The sequence below is a fragment of the Primulina huaijiensis genome, chromosome 9 (assembly GCF_012295235.1).
Source record: "Primulina huaijiensis isolate GDHJ02 chromosome 9, ASM1229523v2, whole genome shotgun sequence".
Classification (NCBI taxonomy): Eukaryota; Viridiplantae; Streptophyta; class Magnoliopsida; order Lamiales; family Gesneriaceae; genus Primulina; species Primulina huaijiensis.
This window is the reverse complement of record NC_133314.1, coordinates 7,373,793-7,381,434: the sequence shown is the minus strand read 5'-3', so window position 1 is coordinate 7,381,434 and position 7,642 is coordinate 7,373,793.

The window sequence follows — 7,642 nt, the reverse complement described above, 5'->3', positions numbered from 1 at the left end:
CAACAGTTTAAATCTTCGTCTATACCGCTGAAACACAACGGTTTAATAACGGTGAAAAACCGTTGTCGTTGATCAACGACAACGGTTTTTCACCGTTATCTTTGAGCGAACCCTTTAACAACAAGGACTTTAACAACGGTTTTTCAAGGCTTACGACAACGGTTTTTCACCGTTGTCTTTAAGCTTTTTTCTTGTAGTGATGAAAAACGTGTTAGCATGGGCAGCAATAACCAAAGCGAGATACAACAAATCCCTCAACGCTATGTAAGAATGTTCGACGTGCAAAGAAAATGTTTATGTTCTTGAGGTATGCAAACTGTCTTGGTAGTGGATTTTCCCTGCCAGCCCAGTACTGTAGTTTAGTCTGATCAGACGCATTTATGTATGTGTCACTTGCTTTGAAACATATCTCTATGCAAAATGATGAAGTTTACACATGTTCAAGTATGTATGATGCAAGCATGTTTATGAAAAGTTTTACGATGATGGCACGTCTATGTATGTTATTACGTTAAAGTTTCAGTATGTACGCTCTACTTTAAAGACGCATGTGGTTTTATTATGTATTACTTGTTACTTCCGATTTATACATGTTGAGTCTGTAGACTCACTAGTTTTGATCGATGCAGGTGAGGATGAGTATGAGGAGACGAGGGGTGGGGACCAATGAGCCGGCTCGGTCTGCGCAGAAAGCTAAACCCAAGGACCACCTTCGAATTTAAGAATTTTATGCATGTCGTTTCAAATACTCTGTTTTTCTACGAGATTGTTTACATTGTTAAACATCCTTTTTGCAAAATTTGTTTGTAATTATTTTTATTTTAAATGTTTTTAGAAGAGCTGATTATTTTATTGCAAATTTGAAATTTTAGTATTTATTTAAGAAATTTTATTTTTTCACAAATTTCTATTAGTTTAAAATTACGGTACGTTACATTTTTTAAGTAAAATAAAAAAAATTTCTTTTAAAATTTAATAAATCTACCAAAAAAAACTTACAATCTGACTAAGTTAACAATATTCATAATCTTAACTAACACTTAAAATTTACCAAAAAATGAAACGAAAAAGCTTACCTTAAATCGAAACTAAAATCGTCTGACAGAAAAAAATTTATTGTAGATGTGAAGAAGTATGGAGGAAAATGGACCGAAAATGTGTATATTTATAAACAAGTTGCCACGGTTTTTGGTAAAACTGAGCTATTAGCGACGGTTGTATAATAAACCGTCGCTACTCAAAAACTGTTGCTATTAGTGTCAGTTTTTGTTTAAACAGTCGCAAATTTAAATTTACGACGGTTTTAATAAAATCGTCGCTAAATATTCTCTAAACTCGTCGCTAATTAACAATGGTTCGCTAAAACCGTTGTCGTTTCTCTAACAAAACACGTTAATCGACAACGGTTTTCTTTTTCCAAAAAAACACGCTAATCCACATCGGCTTTAACAAAAACCATTGTCGTTTGTCCAAAAAACACGCCAATCCATAACGATTTTTGTTAAAATCAATGTTAAAAGTAAAAACGCAAAGATTTTCCAATAAAACCGTTGTCTTTTGAGTGTTGTTGAAGGCATATTTTCGTGTAGTTCTTAATAAAATTCCATGCATATACATACTTTTTTTTGAAAACAAGCATGCAACATATTTTCAGAATTTTCATGAAAATTCCATATTCATATAAAGTAAACATTTTAAACATTTATTTTCAGTTTTCAGGGCACTGCCAGAGCTGCTAACTCAACTCGAAAGCAAAATGACCGCTTTGCCCCTAAAATTCTAGTTTGACAGTTTTACCCCCGAACCTTAATATTTCGACCCGAATCCATCCAAAGTATTTAAAACACCTCAAAACACACTTACGATTGTTTCTTAGACATAAAATCGAGCCCATGAATTAAATTCTATAATTCGTTTTAAAACTTGGACTGGAGTCCCGGTTTTAATCCGAATCAAACCGAAACGCAGCCAAACTTTCCCAAACTTAAACCAAGACTTAACCATGCCCTACCAGAACTTAAACCACCTAGACCAAACCTTTTAAGACCCTCGAAATCCACCTGTAAGTTGCTGGAATTTTCTGAACTTTAAGGGCCGAAACCATAGCATTGCCCTAGCCTCAAACTCTCGACCTTAGACTTAACCATCTTGTACCAGACCCTCACCACCCCTTCCTAGCCCACCACTGGACCCTCTTGGACTGAACTAACCATGGCCCCTAGCCCCATGCACGCGATCGTGCATGATTCACTCAAACATCCCAAAATCGAGCCACAACCACGCCTAGCTTCCTCGATATGTTCCTAGACCATGACCAGCTATGCACGAGCCACCCTAGGCCACGTCTCAGACACAACAAGATCTAATCCAAGACCTGGAAAGACCCTTGCGCCGTTTCACCCCTCATATCATCCGATCGAGCCAACCCTTTTCCCAAAACATGAATATCTGATCGGCCACCTACAAGAACATGTTCCAGCTCAGATGTTTCAACCTAAATCCATGATAAACCTACTGTAGATCATCTCCTAATCGAAATCTGGCAACCCTTCAACCATGTCAAAGAAACATGAGAGGCAAGTGGGAAAAATTCAATATTTTCATGTATAAACCATGTTGAACAATTGTATATCAGTAAATCTATAACATGGCATGCAAGATCGATCAAAATATGTAAAATGATGTGAAAGATGATGAAACGAAGGTTTTCGGGCGTGCCTTGGTGATGAAATGTTCGAAAATCCAACTAACAGAGCGAGGGACGAACACCGGAGGGACATGTTCACAACCCTAGCGATTTTTCTTGGAAGAAACATGACAACCTTCTGAAGATTGAGGTGTGCAGCCGGGAGGGAGGGATGGGAGAGAGAGGCATTTGATAATAAAATGAGTGAGTATTTGGGCCTATGTTTTTTTTAATAGTGAGGTGTAGTGAGATTGGCCCAAAAATCTATTAACACAAGCCCATTAGGCCCAATAATACGCACGTAAAATATTTCATTTTGGTACGTTTTCAAAAATATTATTCGAACCCTCAAAAAGTCTCCCATTTTGCTAAAAATCGATTATCGGTTTAAAATATGGCTCGACGTGTAAAAATATCATAAAATCCTTATTTTCAAAAAGCGCCTATTAAATACATCATATATTAAATAATTAAAAATAGTTATTGAATGAAAACATTTTCCTTAAACTGTCCTCGGTCTCCGTTTCTCGTTCGAGTATCGAATACTGCCAAAGCCCTATATTATGCAATTCTAGTAAACCAAGGCAAATAATCATACAATCATGTCATAACCATGCATTAAATGTATTTAAAACATTTAATTAAACATTTTTAATAATACTCTAGATTTGCATGTAGTTAGATTATTTCACTTGAATTTTCTACACCTTACAATTCCTCTGCCCTTAACTAGAATTTCTTCCTCGAAATTTAAAACTTACCGAAAAGTTATGGGCAACGACTCCTTATCTCCGTCTCAGTTTTACAAGTAGCTTCATCCTTAGAATGATTTAGCCACTTGACTTTGACCATTTTAATCACTTTGTTCCGGAGTCTCTTTTCCACTATGTCCAAAATCTGAGTAGGTTTTTCCTCGAAAGTCAAGTTCAGTGTAAACTGCAGAGCCTCATAATTCAGCACATACGAAGAATTCGACATGTACTTTCGTAGCATCGAGATGTGAAACACGTTATGAACTCCAGCCAGATTCGGCGGAAATGAAACTTTGCAGGCTAGCGTCCCAACTCACTCAAGAATCTCAAATGGTACTATGAATCTAGGACCGAGTTTGCCTTTCTTGCCAAATCTTATCACACCCTTCATAGGTGCAACTTTCACAAACACATGGTTACCCGTTGCAAATTCTAGATCTCTGCGTTGCTTACCTGCATAACTCTTCTGTCGACTCTGAGCAGTCTTCATCCTATCTCCGATCTTGACTACTAGCTCTGCAGTCTGCCTGACGATGTCTGGACCCAACTCTGGCCTTTCACCTACCTCATCCCAATAGATCGATGATCTACACTTCCACACATAAAGTGCTTCGTAAGGAGCCATACCAATAGATGCTTGATAGCTGTTGTTGTATGTTAACTCCACAAGAGGTAGCTTAGGCTCCCAGCTATCCTGGAAGTCGATCACGCAAGTCCTGAGTAGATCCTTAAAGATCTGATTCACTCTCTCAGACTGACCATCGCTTTGAGGATGGAAATATGTACTGAATAGTAACTTGGTACCCAATGCCTGAGGTAGACTCTTCTAGAAAGCAGATGTGAACCTCGAGTCTCTGTCGGATACAATAGACATCGGAATTCCATGCAATCTGACTATCTCTCTGATGTACAGCTCTGCGTATTGGGTCATGGTGAAAGTCTTATTAATCAGTAGAAAATGCGTTGATTTAGTGAGTCGATCGACTATCACCCAGATGACATTATATCCTCCAAGTGTCTTGGATAACTCTGTCACAAAATCCATCATGATGTTTTCCCATTTCCACTCAGGAATCTCTCTATTTTCACAGACCAAAAAGAAAGTAAAAACATGGCTGGATCCTGTGCACAAACATTGAAAAATATTTGTGTATTTTGTGGGTCGAGTCCTGGAAAAAATGAATTTTTTGTAAAAGCAGCAAATAATCTTGGAAAGATATTGGCTGAGAGAAAAATCCACTTGGTATGTGGGGAGGTAATATTGGGTTAATGGGATCTGTTTCAACATCTGCACGTCTTGGAGGTAGTCAGGTTTTGGGTATTATTCCTACAGCTTTAGCTGAAGGAAATATTACAGGTGTTACGATTGGGGAGGAATTAAAAGTTTCTTCAATGTATGAAAGAATCACCAAAATGATTGAAAATTCTGATGTTTTTATCGCATTACCAGGTGGTTTTGGTACATTAGAAGAAATTTTTCACATTCTTTCTTGGGCACAACTTAATATCCATAATAAACCTATGGGCTTGTTGAATATCAATAATTATTATGACAGTTTGTTGACATTTCTTGATAAAGCTGTGGAACAGAATTTCATTTCAGAAAAGTCACGAAGGATGCTCATCTCTGCTTCGACTGCCGACCAATTAATTGACGATTTGGAAGCTTTTGTTCATAAACCTGATCCGATGATAGCAAAGATCAATTGGTCGCAATCAAGCAGTAAGAAAAGGAAGTTGGATCATTGATTCAAAAGTCGTGGAGTGGTTTGCGTTTGTTTCTGTATTCCAACTCCATGAGAGAAATCATTCCCATAAATTGAACATTTTATTAACCCGTGAGGACATGGAGTTGAGACTCTTACTAGGAATTTCTGAAGGTCATGTACATTTAACTACCTGAAAATAATCTTTGAATTGATCAGCTCAGATTATTTCATAAATTATAATTACGATGATCTTGATATAACTTTGACAGTTTTCAAATTTAATTTAAACACTTGGATAATTCCGATTACATTTCTATTTAAATTAATCAATATGTTTTGTATTGCTATTAACGCTTAAATTGCTAGAGACTAGCAATAAGCTGGTTGGGGGTGTGATAAATATAAAAATTGTACATTAATTAAATGTTTTATAATATAAATTTATAGTTTTTGTTTTATTAAATGTTTAAATATTATATGTTTTATAATAAATTGTATAAAAAATAAGTTGTTGTGTAATTATAAGTTTTTACTATTTTTACAGGTTCGATAAAACAAGAATAAACTTGGCGTTGCAAATGGGATTAAGATGATTCTTGGACCTGTAGAAAGTTGATGATAATATCTACAATATTGGTGACAAGCATGAGATAAAAATCTTCTCACAATTGGGATCAAATTAAGCAACAAACAAAGTTACCAAAGGAGTGGCAGTTTTACCATGCTCTAGTATTTTGACCATATCTCTCAAACTACTTGGTCAAATACTTAAAATAAAATACCACAATTCAAACAACTCAATTATCCACATGTTTTATGTTATGTGGAGAAGAAAAATTTGATGGGAAGATTTTCAAAAGTGATGTGTATTAAAATATAAGGTCTTGGAACACCAATGAAGACTTATGTGTAAAAAATAATATTTTATTTGTGGTTGTCTCCCCAAATTTGGCTATAAATCGGGGTGCATTGTAATGAATTGAGATATCCCTCATTCTATGAACAAATCTTTGAGTTCATAATATTTCTCTCCCCCCCCCCCTCTATTTCATCATTTAAAAATTATTTGCATGTTAATTACATATTCAAAGTTTTATACTTTGAATAATGAGTAGCTAACTTCCCAAGGTTGAGATGAAAAGGTGAAGCTCTTGGTATGATAATAAGGTTATTAAAAGGTAATAATCTATGTTTTATATTATTTAATCATTATTTATTATTTATGTTATATTTATTTTTTTAAGATTTTTTATACCCTACTTATAAGTGGGAGTTTTGATTTATTGTTGCTATATGTTACACTAAATTCTTGGTACCATTTATAAGTTTGTTTGGTTTTACCAACCATTTAAAGTGGGAACCTTGATTTAGTGTTTACAAATATATATAGCACAATAAATACTTGACAACATTTATAAGTTTCGGTACATATTTTATACTTATAAGAAAATAGTATATAACATAATATAAATATGATTATTTAATATATTGGAACCATTTTATTAAGTGGATTTCAATAATGTTCATTAATGTTAACTTTATTAAAATATCAAGAGTGGATCCTCTAATCTCAACTACTTAAATTAAAATTTGAACAATTAAAAATTACCAATTAAATATTCAAACAATTAAAAGAAAAACAAAAACAAAATCAAAAACAAAAAGACATTGTAGTGGACTTGTAATTACCGTAGCTTGCTTGTGGATACGATATCGGATTCACCGAATTATACTACTTGCGGACAACCTGCTATTGGGAGTGCAACAACAATTTTTGAAAAACTTTTTTCCAAATAACACTTTATTTTTACAAAACATGGCGGAAGAACCCATCGAGGAAAATGAAGATGAAATTCAATCTCAACATGATCATGATGGGCGAAGAACACTTAGAGATCACATGAATCCTACACGTACTAGTGCACCTTCATGTCTAGTTTTTCCCCCTGATGCATCTCATTTCAATTTTAAGCTTTGTATTATCCAACTTTTACCAAACTTTCATGGCTTAGATTCTGAAAATCCATACATGCATTTACGAGAATTTGAAGAAGTGTGTAACACATATAATGATCTAAATTGTAGCATGAACACCATTCGACTTAAGCCTTTTCCTTTTTCTTTAAAAGATAAAGCTAAAACTTGGCTACAAAATCTTAGATCGGGATCCATTCGAACTTGGGATGAATTGCAACAACAATTTTTGAAAAAGTTTTTTCCATCTCATAGAACAAATTCTTTCAAAAGGCAAATCATCACTTTCACTCAAAAACAAGGAGAAACTTTTTATCAGTGTTGGGATAGATATAAAGAATTGCTTAATCTTTGTCCACATCATGGTTTTGAAATTTGGAGAGTTGTTTCTCAATTTTATGAAGGCTTAACACCTAAAGATAGGCAAATGGTTGAATTTATGTGTAATGGAACATTTGAAGATAAAGATCCAAACGAGGCAATTGAGTATCTCGATTCATTAGCTGAAAATGCTCAAAATT